Raw genomic sequence first — 14,302 nt, 5'->3', positions numbered from 1 at the left:
GTAGCATTTTATAGACATCTACGGCTGTGTCTAGATTGCATCCCTTTTCCGTAAAAGGGATGCAAATTAGACACATCACAATTGCAAATGAAGTGGGGATTTAAATCCCCCCCGCTTCATTTGCTTAAAAATGGCTGCCACTTTTTTCTGGCTCGGAGCTTTGCCGGAAAAAAGCGCCAGTCTAGACGCGGATCTTTCGGAAAATAAAGCCTTTTCCGAAAGATCCCTTATCCCTTATTTTAAATCCCCGCTTCATTTGCAATTGCGATGTGTCTAATTTGCATCCCTTTTACGGAAAAGGGATGCAGTCTAGACACAGCCTACATGTTTTGTTAGTCTATAAAGTGCTACCAGATCATTACTTGCTGTTTTTAAATTGAGCATGGCTGTGTAGACCATAAGAAAATAGACAGAGAGCAATCACTCCTCCAAAGGCCAATCACAGCCCTGATGTCAGGTCATTTTCTCTGCTTCATTCATCTGCTAGGTCCACTGATGAAAATAAATATCGCTGCACAGTTCCCTTTGGGAGGGAAACCTGGGAAGTTTGACTTGTTTCTGGGTATGTCTCATTATTTTCTTTCAGCATTTTCTGGGGTTGGGGTGAATGCCTGCAGATGTGGATCTATGAGCTGATTTCCAACTCCCACTTCTTCTAGGGATATTAATAGGTCACTTCTGGGATGCTGACACACAGAACAAACAGCAAAGAGTGGGACTCATGAATGAAATAAACCTGAGACTCCGGAATTACCACTGCGCATTTTTCTTAGGGAATGTGCCTTTGAAATAAAGCTATTTTGTGTGAGGTATAAAGAATGGGATGCTCCAAAGAGATTACAAATACAATACACTATGGACTGGCAAGTCTGAGAATGGGTTTTTGTTTGTTTGTTACTGTTGTTGGGTTCTTTTTGGGGGCGGGGGGGAGGGGGACCTCCAAAAAACAAGCTGTCCAAAGAAAGCAGCTAATGTTCATTTTTGCAGTTGAAGATATTTTAAGAGTTAAACATGAAAATACTCCCCCAAAGAAAGGCTTTCACTGCTTTCCACATATGTTTTGGTTGTCTGAGACATGTAAAGAATTATCCATGAAGCAATCCTGTCTTTTCCTATCATAGATCCATCTCAGTAATCCTCTTCTTATGCCTTTCCAACAAACTTCATATTTCCTGGTGCCTGCTGTTGAATCCCATGAGGATGTTCTCTCTCTTCCCCCACAGAGACTGGATCAATTTGAGCAGCAAATAATGTCACATTCCCCTGAAGCTTGGCTATTGACTAATTTTCAAAAGCACTGCTCACTCCCTGCTTACACACAACTTAATCATCCTTTAAAGTAAATGTTATGATTTGCACAGCAATCTTCCTAGTTTGGATAGTCTTGACCAAAGAATCCTTTTTCCATGCGTGTACCAGGGTCCGAGTAGTATTCAGAGGTCAGTGGAAATTTCTCTGAGCCATGAAAGAATATTTTGAAATGCTACCTAATTAGCCATTTTGTTGGTTTTTAGACAGATCCATTTTAATATTTATAATGCTAAGAAAGGCAAAAGGACTGAAAAGGGTCATTTCTTGTTGAATAAAGGGCAAACACACACCCTTTTCCCATTCATTTGACATGACTATTTTCAAGACTTGACTAGCAGGCAAGTTTGTATACCACAAGCCAAGGTGAGAATCAGAGTGTGGTTTAGCATTCTGTGGTTACTACCAGCCCAACCTACCACGTGTGTGTGCATCCAGATTGCAACTTCTTCAAATTACCACAATGGGACCTCTGTGTTCAACTAGAGTATTTCACTAGTTCATATACTGATAACAACACACAAAAATACCTGGTATGTACACAAAAGGATTTGTAAAGAACAAATCACATCTAACCAATCTGACAGCTTTCTTTGATAGGATATCAAGCCTTGTGGATGAGGGAAAAGCAGTGGGCGTGGTATACCTAGACTTTACTAAGGCATTTCACACGGTCTCACATGACTTTTTTTTAATCAACAAACTAGGGAAATACAACCTAGATGGCTCTATTATAAGGTGAGTGGTCAGATAATAGTTATTAACAGTTCACAATCATGCTGGAAGGGCATAACAAGTGGGGTTCTGTAGGGGTCTGTTTTGGGACTGGTTCTGTTCAATATCTTTACCAACAATTTTGATGATGGCATAGAGTTATGAAGAAATTGGAGAAGGTCCATAGAACAGCAACAAAAATTATTAAAGGTCTAGAAAATACGACCTATGAGGGAAGACTGAAAGAACTGGGCTTGTTTAGTTTATAAAAGAAAGACAGAGAGGGGACATAATAGCAGTTTTCAAGTATCTAAAAGGGGGTATAAGGAAGAGGGAGAAAAATTGTTCCCCTTGACCTCTGATCATAGGACAAGAAGCAATGGGCTTAAATTGAAGCAAGGAAGGTTTAGGTTGGACATTAGGAAAACTTTCCTGCCTTTCAGGGTGGTTAAACACCGGAATAAATTGCCTAGTGGGGTTGTGGAATCTCCATCACTGGAGATATTTAAGAGCAGGTTAGACAAACCCCTGTCAGGGATGATCTAGACATCATGATCTAGACACCTGCTTGGTCCTGCTGCGAGGGCAGGGGACTGGACTAGATGACCTCTTGATGTCCCTTCCAGTTCTATGATTCTATGAAAAAACGGGAAACTGGACAGGCAAATCATATAATTAATTACCTACAGGATCTATTTGCTTATGCAAAAATTTAGACTGAGCATGTACCACATTGCACAGCTGTCTTGAATGTCAGGTCTACATTGCTTGTTTCACTATTTCATGTGTGCAGGAAGTTAATTAAAAACTGCCTTTGTGGAGGGTATATAGAAAAGAGTAAATAAGCATAAAATGTCAGGTAAACATGGATAATCAAGACGTGATCCAGAAATGCATTCAGGACCCTGTTTAAGATTTACTATGTAACTAGTCCCATTGACTTGTTCAAAAATGAATGGCATGATGAAGTGCTTTACTGCAACTGAGCCTAAGTGAGGGATGAGTTGAGCCTTGGCACTATTGTCCTTTCCCATCACCTCGAGAAGATAGAGCAACCCTGAGCAAAAACTATCTATCTGAGGCTTCATATAAATGTTAAGGGGAGGGGCATCAGGAGAGAGAAGGATACAGTGCCCAACTGGAAGGAGGCAGAGAATACAGCTAGAAAGCAGTTCCTCCTTTTGGATAAAATTCATTACTATGGAGAGGCTAAGACAAGGGCCTTGAATCACTTAAATTCCACTAAGCCTTTTGTGTGTGTGTGTCTACACTGAAGTCAGTGGAGATACACTGGCTCAAAAGTAGAATATTGGTAGTTTGATTTAATGGTAATATACTTTAGAAATAGTAATATGTTAATTTGACATGAGAAATACTAGTACATCCCAATCTGTCCCACTACGGAAATTAACAATGGGTGATTTCATTAACATCTAGGCAAAAATGTGGGGAAGAGTATTTTTTATACAAAATACTGTGCCTGATTGTTCATCAAAGTCCCAATGATGATTTTTTTACCTCTAATACCTCTGCATGAATGCCTTTGTATGATGCATTTCATAGGTGGCAACAGCAGAGGTAGGCGACATTGTGACTAACCCCTCTCATGGCAATAAATACTTCGTCATTATGTAACCTGAATCTTTCAGAGGGGTAGCTGTATTAGTCAGTCTGAAGAAGGGGGTTGTCCCATGAAAGCTCATGATTTTATATATACACATATACACACACACACGTGTATAAATATATATATATATGTATATATGTATACATATACATATATAGATATAGATATCTAATTTGTTAGTCTCTAAGACCATGTCTATATTAAAGAAAAGATCAAAGCTGCTGCATTCAATCTTCTGGGGTTCAAATTAGCGGGGCTAGTGAAGACATACTAATTCAAACTGAGAGGGTGCTCCCATCGACACTGATAGTCCTGCTCCTACAAGGAGTAAGAGAAATTGAAGGGAGAGTTTGCTCCCATTGACCTACCACAGTATGGATGGTGCCAAAATTCGATTTAAGATACTTTGACTTCAGCTACACAACTAACGAAGCTGGAGTTGCTTATTTTAATTCGAACTTATCCCTTAGGGTAGACCGAGACTAAGGTGCTATAGGACCACTCATTTTTTAACCTGAATCTGGCATTCTTCAGCTGTGTTGCTGAGGGAAAGATAAGTGCATCCCTTATCTGTTACACATCCCATAAGTGCTTTCCCTTCATATACTATGATCTGTTAACAACCTTTCTATAATGTTGAGCAGGTATTGCAAAAGTTTCTAATTGTGGCACAAAAATCATACATAAACCTGCACATCATAGAACTATAATGGCATCTTCTCATGGAAGTAAAAGCTAACATGGTACAAAATGATTTTGCATGTACCACACTCCATTCTCTTCCAAATTTCTTTTAAATTAGTAGTCCAAACTTTCTACTGATGTAAATGAGCACTACTCAATTGACTTCAATGTGACTGTGCCCAATGACACCAGGAGAAGACTTGCCCTATTGTTTTTTTTAAGAAAAAAAAAGGAAAATATTTTCTATGTGTTCAATGTACAGACATCTTCATTTAGGGAACAGTCTCATTTTTGGTTCGTATAATCAAATCAATAGCAATAATCAAGTAATAGTAATTTTTGGTAGTTGAGATATCTAGTGGGAATGGCAAATAACCAGCTTACTTTTTGGATCTGATGGAAGGATGAAGGGAAGGGTAACAGGTATCTGGATTTAGAATACTAGTATTTGAGGTAGGAATTGGGAAAGAAGGCCAAAGATGGGGAAAGGACTGAGTTTCACATGGTTACCTAGAGTAGTGAACGGCTGGGACTATGCATAAAACCATCTGCACTGTTCATTCTGATTTTCCACAAGCTTTGCAGTACTTTGAGGGAGATTTTTTTTTTTCTGACTGACATCCAGTTATGTTTTTAAACTGTCCTCAAGATTTGTCTAAGTAATGTAGGTATTACTATGCAGATTATTACATAGCATATGAAACTTTAGAAATGACATAGGATGCCAACCAAAGGACTTTGATAAACAAATGGTAGTAATTATGATGATGGCAGCTATTACTATACAAACAACAAGTCACACAAATGGCCTTTCTGAAATTCACTGGCAATGCCATGGAATCACTCACAATGTTTAATTATTAATTCACTGCCCTATAATTAAACAAAAGTTGATACTCTCTTCAGGTACAATAAATGATAGGAATGTACTTTCAGAACATTTTATTTTTAACAGTGGGTAATTTTCTGTGAATAATGATTTGCTATTAAATAAAATAAAGATCATTAAGGAATTGGATTCACATGGACTGCCACTTGATAAAATGTTACAGACTTAGTTGGATGTGGACTAGTATAGAGGCATTTGAAAATGACTAGTGGCTAGACTTTTGGCTAGAGCAGGGGTGGGCAAAAAGTCCTCCGTGGGCCAAATTTGGCCCACCAAGCAAGTTGATCTGGTATGTGGAGGCCCTACCACTCCTTCCACCCCCAGGCCAATCAGAGCATGGGAGAAGGGGGAGCACGCAAAATCTCCCCTCGCCGTGCTCCCACCCTGCAAGGAGTGTGTAGCGCTTAGAAGTGCCGTGTGCTCCTGGCAGGGCGGGAGGAGACTTTGCGCACTCCCCCTGATTGGCCTGGGGGTGGGAGGAAGTACACAAAGTCTCCTCCCACCCTGCAATGGGCTCAGCAGGGAGAGAGAGACTTCACATGTTCCCCCTTCCCAGGCCCTGATTGACCTTGGGAGCAGCAGGGAGGAGCATGCAAAGTCTCCTCCCACTGCCGGGGTACCAGCACCTAGAGGGAACTACCAGCTGTTCAGATGAGCTGGCAGTTCTCTTGCGGGGGGGGGGGGGGGGGAAGGTAAGGACAAAGACTTTTCCCACTCTCCCACGCCCAGACCAATCAGGGTCTGTGGGTGCAGAAGCACGGAAGTATCCTATCCCCACCCCTTCCACCTGACACAGAAGTGTCCTGGCCCCACACCCTTCCAAGGTGGCCTAACCCTAACCCCAGGTCAAAAATTATTGCCCATCCCTGGGCTAGACATTATGGGCCCTATGTAAATTATTGGCCAAGCTCCCGCTATTGGGTAAGATTTTACCCCTTGTATTTTTTCTGAGAAACATTCCTGAATATATATATAATTTCCTTCCCCTTACTATTATATATTATTTATATATAATTTCCTTCCTTTTTATTGTATTGTACAGTATTTTGATCCAACGAATTCAGAACAAAATGGGTTTGATCCTGATAAAAGCTGTGTGACAAACTGTTGGGTTTTATTTTGCTGTCTGTGGGGGTAAAGGGTGGTTTTCTATCCAAATCTGAAAAAAAAACCACTTTAGATTTGGGTCAAATGGCTTGGTTTGGGTTATTTTTTTAAAATGTATTTTAAAAATAAAATACAAGAAAATATAAAAATGAAAAAAATCATTTTGAATAAAACCACATTTTGTTGAACAAATGTTAAAATGATGGTTTTTTTCTGATTTTATAGGAGGAGGAGATGACAAACAATTTGGCAAATTTGGCAAATTAAACATGATTTTTTTAAATAAATCAACAAGCTTATCAGAGAGGGGAAAAGAAGTTTCATATGAAAAATTTTGCCCATCTGTCATTCTGATCTTGAATTGGAATAAATCAAGACTAACTCCCTCCTCAGCAGTAATGGAGTTGCAGTGTTTAAAACCACTATGAGATCAGAAAATAGCCAAGGGTCTTTATGAATCACAGGAGGAAGACACTTTGCAATCAATAAACCTAAGATATAAACTCTAAGCAACATCCATTAGTGTCTACAGCAAGCAATGTACTAAAAATAGTAATTTATAAATTTCATTGGGTAATGTAGACATGCATGATACATTTATGATGAAAGTAATTAATTAGCTGTCAAATGGATCCAAGCAGGATTAAAAGGTGAAGGCAGGCAGCTATTCTTTGCATGCTAAAATAAAATTCTCCTTTTTATGAATTGACATGATTTTTAACCTGGTACAATATGCCTATAATATGTCTCTAAAAGAATATTCTAGAGCCTCTAACATGAATTTACATACTTGGAACCATCCTATGTTAAACAACTGATTTCAAATTTTATTAGATTTCATAATGGCTTGAATAATTTTGCTCAGTGCAGTTACTCACTCTATTAGGTTAGTCTGCTGACCTAATAAGTTACTACTAATTTAACACCTCCTGTGGAGCTGTTCAGTGACAGAGGTTTGATAGGCCAGGAATCTTTGCGAGTTCACCTAGTGAATATACCTTCAAAATGGACAATAGGGAAGGCAGAGAAAGTCCACTGAAGAGTGAGGAACCACAATCTTGAAAGTGTCTGAGATATGAAAGGAAAGAAGACTCAATCCCAATGAACGATTGCTCTTTTCCCTTATTTTTCCCTCATTGAACTTGGTTACAATGGGAAGGCTCTTCCTCCTCAGGTAATTTGCTATTCTCCTTTAAAAGTAAATCAAATAACAGCAATAATAATCTAGCTCTCTACTAGATAGACCAATAGATATCTGCTCAGATATTTATTGGTTCACACAGAAAAAGAGAATTGCAGCAATTTGTTACTCAAACCTGACAACGTATGGTATATCTAATTGTCTTATGATGACATCTAAAAATAGCAAAAGAAGATGGAACTGAAATAGAAGCAAATAGTCAATATACCACTAATACTAACAGTTGAAAGGAGAAGCTTGGGCAGTAAATTAAGAGCACAGGAATCTCAGCTCAAAGCTTCTGAGCATGGGTGAGGGGAGGAAATTACTTTTTCTTTAATGGCATGTTAAATTCTCTTCTTGGACTGATGAGAAAATGCTTCCCTTACTGAAGTTGGCTTTAAACTAGAAAAAAAAAAGAAAATTATAGCTTTTAGGTCTATGAACTGCAAGATCGTGCCATTTATCATGAACAGTTTTGAGTACTACAAAGAAAATGAGTAATTCAAACAGCGTGTGTTGAAATCAGAAGCAGCAAATTTCTTTCCCCACTACTGTTCTTCCAAAATATTTGTTAAAAATACCAAGTATTTCTTGAGAATGTGAAATTGTTTTGATTTTTTTGGAGATATAGCCTGGTGCTAGAAGAGTGTTATATTTCCAAGGATTTGAAGAAATATGAATTTTCATTAGTGTGGCTTAGGATAATTCTTTTTTTCTTCAACATACTGTTATGTTCCTGAAGCTTTGTTTTTTAAATCAATCAATCAATCAATCAATCAATCAATCAATCAATCAATCAATACCATGGACCTATGCTGACCTAGTCTAAACAGTGACTACTGTCTGATCATTTGCATTAAATTAATATGATATATTCCAGATACATGATACACATAATAAATTAATTCTGATTTTATAGTTGGACAAAGGATGTAATAAATATATCATCTCAAAAACAAATGGTGCCTGAATGAGTTTTCTTATGTATCTTACTGTGAGATGGATTTTTTTTTTATTCTTGCTAAAATAATGAGGTGGGAGTTCAAACAAAGGTTCTGACTTGAATCACCATCTTCGAAGCAGAAAAACAAAACACACCGTTTATCTCCCTAGGAAACTAACCATGCCTGCCATGATATAAAAAAAGACACTTTTGCTTCATCAGTTAAGTTTCCATGCTTTTACCTCTTGACCAAGGGCAGAGCTTTTGTTAAGCATAATACATAATAATAAAGTTCAGTTCTATTGAGCATAGAAATATAGAAACAATTCATTCTACAGTTACTTCTTTCAACATTGCAACTGGAACACAGATACTGTGTTTTAGTGCATATAACCCGCGGGTTATACAAAGTTTTACAAACCCTGCAACCCCCCTGCAGGGTATACATGTCTATGGGGTATACAAGTTTATTTTTACTTCCCTGGGCGCGAGTGCGGCTCCCCTTCCGCAGGCCGGCTAGATCGCCTATGCTCTCTGTTCCCTGCTCCCAGAGGAGAGTGGGTTGCACCTGGCTGTGGCTGCATGGAGCCTGGATGCGAGTGCAGCTCCCCTCCTGTAGGCCAGCCAGCAATTACCAGAAACCTTAAAGTAGCGTATATAACCTCCGGGCTATACATGTGCTTGGGTTATCTTAGACTTTTTTTACACATTTAGGAAAAACCGTGGGTTATGAATGGATGTGGGTTATACACGGGTGCGGGTTATATATGCTAATTTACAGTAACCATTTACCATTATTTGATTTAATTATGATGGATTTAATTTAATTCCCTGCAATAGCATCAGTATTTAATAAATAGACTCCCCAGCAGAGAATTTGGGTTTATAAAATATTCACAGATAAGGTGTCCTACTAAGTGTTTTACAATAATGAGTAAGGGTATGTCTACACTAGCCCCCTAGTTCGAACTAGAGAGACTAATGAGGGCAACCAAAATTGCAAATGAAGCATGGGATTTAAATATTCCGCGCTTCATTAGCATGTTTCCAGGCGGTCGCCATTTTGGAAATTGACTATCCCGGAAGAACTGCCCGTGTCTACACGCATCAGAGAAGGGTGATTCCGAAATAAACCCCTTACTTCGAATTACCAGTTAAACCTCATGAATCTGCAAAAGTTAGTCTATAAGGTGCCACAGGACTCCTTGCCGCTTTTGCAGATTCAGACTAACATGGCTACTCCTCTGATCCTTGTTTTAATGATGCATTTAGAAGAGGACATCTCTTGACAGTTCAGCATCCCTTTGTCCTGTAAAATAGCTTAAATATCCTGCTTCAAGGTATTTGTTGACAAGTGATGTGAGACACAGCAGCGGCTTTTTTCTCCTCTTTATTTGTTAGAGATAAACCCACAAACTTTACATCCAAAGGAAATGTTCATGTTTATCTAGTCTGACGTCCTGCATGTTGCAAGCCATACAACTTTACCTATTCACTCCTGCAGTGGGCCCATAACTTCTGGCTGAGTGACTGAAGCCCTCAAATCTTGATGTAAAGGCTTCAAGTGATACAACATTACACCATTTCGTCTTGTTCAAACCAAAAAATGACCCCATGCTGAAGAGGAATGCAAAAATTGCTAGATGATATATAATCAATAGCCAATATCTATGGCAACAAACTGAATGGGAATGAAATGGTTAGAAGCTTAAAAGACTGATTTGTTGATGCTATAGTAAATGTTCATATACATTTCCAGAGGAGCTAAGAAACGTAAAGTACTATTCTATTTAACTCAATGGGAGCTACTGGTGCTCTGCTGTTTGGAAAGTTATGCCATAGGAACATTCTGAGGGTTTTAACTCTCTGGGCTGCAAAACAATCAAAACTCCCAATTTTAGGTGGTATCAAGGTACAGACAAATACAAATACCAGTTTTAAAATGAACATCTAACCCTCTCAAGTTTATCTCATTTATGCAAACTTTTTCAGGCTACCATTCCATTTCTGACCAACTTGGTCGGTCTTCTTTGACTGATCCCAGAAACAATCTTGTACTATCTAAACATCCCTTTTCTAGATGCCCTATTTTTTTTCTCCCTTCTTTACCCTGACTCTCAAGGAGAAAGAATAAATGTTACCAGATCTATATACGGAAAAGCGAATAGCTATGCAATGCACCTGGGAATGTGTCCCTTTCTTATGCATGTGCCAAACTCTGAATCATATTTGCCACTCTAACCACAAATGCTAAAAGGTTATATAGCAAAAATCAATGTTTGCTTTAAAACACATGGTTCCACTCAGCCCAGAGAAACCTACAGATGTCTAACAAACATTACCAGCATCACTGATATTGGAGCTGACAGTTCCAACCACAAATTGACTATGATGCTCTGAAAACTACTGTAAGTCCCATTAAAGCAGAGAAGTTTGGGAGAAGAACATAACCAATATGGTGTTGTAACAGTACAATTAGAGCTGGCACAAATATTGCTTTCACTTTCAGGTGCACTCTTATTCCTTTCTTACAACATGAGAAAACATGACAGACAACAAAACAGATCTATCCTATGGGGGCAGGTAGGAGAGACGAACGTGAGTTTGATAATGGTGATAGCTATTTAATTTACTTATAAGAATTTGTGCCTCCTGTTTTAAAGTTCCACCAAGTTGCAGTGACAACATTATATACCATAGTTATGCAGGTAATGGGTGTGATGAATTATGTTTCAATATGTTGCTAACAGTGGGAGGGATTGGATACCAAAGGGAAAATTGGGGTTATATTGTGAAAGATTACTACCTGCAGAGGGCAAGCACAAAGGCAGATAGTACAGCAGTAAAGAGGTCCAAAAGGACTAATTTTCTTTTTCCCCTGCCAGCATTGTAAGAACTGTTTCTTCTAGTGTCACAGTTGCTGCAGCCAACTTAAATGTTCATGTCTTACAACAGAGCACCTAGAACATATCTGTTTTCTTAGCTTGTATTTCACAGCCCTAAGAAAGGTAAAGCAGAAAATGCAAAGCAAAGATAAACTATATTGTGTTTGTGTGTGCATGTGTGTGTGTGTATATATACACACACATGAGTTTGGGGCCTCTTTTGAGCTAAATATGTTATGCAGCTTGTTCCACTGTAATAGGAGCTTCTTTGCAAAAAAAAAATAAAATAAAATAAAATAAAGAAGAAGATGATTTATGGATCCATAGTTTGTGCAATAAAAATCAAAACCATTTATTAAATGTTACAGCATTTACCCTGATGATTTTAGTTCAGAGGAATAAACAATTTGGTCTCTCTCCACCCTCATCACATAGAAACTACAATAGCTGATGTGGGAGGAAATTAAATTATTCAGGTTATTGGACAGAACAATGAAGCAGAAACATGTATCTACTGTCAAAGGACATCAAATAGCTAACAGAGAAAATTGCAGAGGTATCATACAAACTACTACCTTCTAGAGTCTCATTGCTGATACAGAGCATACACTGTATGAACTGTGCATTCATTAGGGAAGGGTGTACCTGTAGTATGTGCTTGTTGTCAGGGTTAAAGCCATTAAAATTGACTCTGTATACTAATGAGAATCATTTAAAAATACCCAATTCAAATAAATAAAGAGGGACTTGTCTTAAACCAAGAAGAGATTAAACTTGTTGCAAGCTTACAACTTCCATGAACAGACTGCATGCAGTGATATAACATGGATTTCCTAATTTCATGCTCTCTTAGTAGGATGTGCCAACAAAACAATCTTGCAAGCCTAGTAATATTATGAATGCACTTAAAGTCACTGAAACACATAGACAAATTCTCTAAAATATATCGTAGATATGTTAATGGTTTCTATTTCTCTGTCTGTGCAAGAACTCCTCCAAAATACTAAAAGCTTGGACCAACAAATTTGTTATTCCGTTTCGTCTTACTATAACTTAAAGCAATGTAAGGATTTGGTTATGACAGGAAAATGGGATATTCCTGGAATGGAATTGCTTCTCATAAAAGCATACAGAAAAGAGACAGAATCACCAGGCAGGTGAAAGGGGCTGGCTGGGGTGTGTGTCTCCCACTCCAAGACTGTCCCAGACCCAAGACTCTTATGCCCAGGTGCCGTTTTGGGAGCTGATGGTGAGTGAAGCTTCCCTCCTCCCCCAATTCATATGAGAACATTGCTGGCTGTTCTCCTCTGTCAGGGAACAAGGGGAAAGTGCACAGTTTGCTGTATTCCTCACTCTGGATGGGGAGCACAGGGGCAGATGAATCTGGACCTAGTCCTGCTGGGGAAAATGCATCCCTCCCATGGATGTGCCTGGAGCTGCTGTGGCCATGTAGAGGTGCTTCTCACCTGGCCCCTAGATGCTGTGGTGAAAGAGGCCTAGGGAGGTTTTCGCTCCCTGGGGAAGCCTGAATATTGAACCCCTCATTTCCAGCTCTGCTCCAGAGCATTAATTTAAATGAAGCATATATATTTTCATTTTATTTTCCAAAACCTGCCCTCCCCCCAAAAGAAATTGAGTTAAGGACCTGAGAAATGCCAAGTAATCTTCTAGTGGTTTATATAAAGATAAAAAATTCTTTTAAACCCTAAAATAGAAAATAAACCAATATATATGCTGATTTTTTTCTTTCCCCATCCCTTTAATTAATATAGTGATTTATATGAAAGCAGAGGGATGCACCCTCTTTGGGGTAAATTGTTGAGTTAATGGAATGAACACAGATAAATCAGATGAAAGTCTGACCCAGGATGTTTGATCCTTTGAATTTCTTCTGGTTTTTACATTTTACTCTTGACCTGAAGACATATGCAGGCCTGGGTGCAATATCATAATCATTCCCATGGCGATTAACTAAGAAACTAAACAAAGAAGATAACAGCATGAAATGAAAAGCCGGATTGGAAGCAGATAATGATGCCTCTGTTGTTTATCTTTTGAATTGTTTATATTTTGATATGTATGGGCTAACAGATGATTTTGGGATTAGATCTGAAAAAGGATTTAGGCATCCAACTGACTCTGAGTACCCCTTTGGATCTGCCCCACCACATAAAATAGAGATAAATGAGGAGGTGTTGCTGTCCTCTAGTACTCAAAGGACAGTGGTTAATATATGCACCTGGAAGATGGGAGCTTTGCATTCAAATCATATTCTATCTGACTCAGAGCACAATGTCAGTCAAATCTGTCACTTCCCAGGTGAGGGTCTTAGTCAGGAAACTATAAATTATATGGTGATCACCATCACCTCCATATTTTTCTCCGAAAAGCACCTAACCTACATCACCCCCTAATTCAAGTAGGGGGTTCATGGCTGTGAACCCAAAGTGGAAAAAGGCGCTTTTCTCTAATCCAGAGTAAGACATCTAATTCCCTTTGATGGGCCAGGCATAGGCCACCCTGCTCTCCTTGGTATTTCCTATTGACTAGCTCAGGCAGATCATTGCTTAGCATGCTGCCTTTGGTGACTTCCTTTTGTAGATACCTAACTCTCTCCAACTCTCCCTGTGGGGATTCCACTAGGCATCAAGGGGATTCCCTTTTGTGAACCTAATCCTGGTTTCTAAGGTTATGTAGTTTGGGAAGCAATGCAGCTTCCCCTGTGTTGTCCCACAATCTCCATTAATACTCACCTAGGGTACGTCTACACAGCAGCATTATTTTGGAATAACAAAATGTGTGTCTACACAGCAAGCCATTATTTCAAAATGTCGAGATGGAGGACTTATTACTCTGACACGTGTAACCCTCATTTCACGAGGAGTAAGGGAAGCAGAAGGAAGAGTGTTCTTTCTTCGACTTCCTGTTGTGTAGACAGCGCCAAAAGCCGAATCAAGCTATT

At 38.9% G+C, this 14,302-nt stretch overlaps 1 protein-coding gene and 1 long non-coding RNA gene across 2 annotated transcripts in view; one reads left to right on the top strand and one right to left on the bottom strand.

Annotated features, from left to right (window-relative positions):
* The window catches only part of LOC142830920 (uncharacterized), a 64,246-nt gene extending 63,411 nt beyond the window's left edge, over nucleotides 1-835 (top strand). Inside the window, exon 3 of the long non-coding RNA XR_012906464.1 lies at nucleotides 660-835. This is a non-coding gene — a long non-coding RNA (uncharacterized LOC142830920). The remainder of the gene's footprint in view (nucleotides 1-659) is intronic.
* GRM7 (glutamate metabotropic receptor 7) overlaps nucleotides 1-14,302 on the bottom strand; it is a 673,160-nt gene that overhangs the window by 76,009 nt on the left and 582,849 nt on the right. The window lies entirely within an intron of this gene.

Source organism: Pelodiscus sinensis, chromosome 11 (genome assembly GCF_049634645.1).
Source record: "Pelodiscus sinensis isolate JC-2024 chromosome 11, ASM4963464v1, whole genome shotgun sequence".
In the NCBI taxonomy this organism is placed as follows: domain Eukaryota; kingdom Metazoa; phylum Chordata; order Testudines; family Trionychidae; genus Pelodiscus; species Pelodiscus sinensis.
The sequence above is the reverse complement of the archived record's forward strand: the minus strand, read 5'-3'. Positions and strand labels throughout refer to the sequence as shown.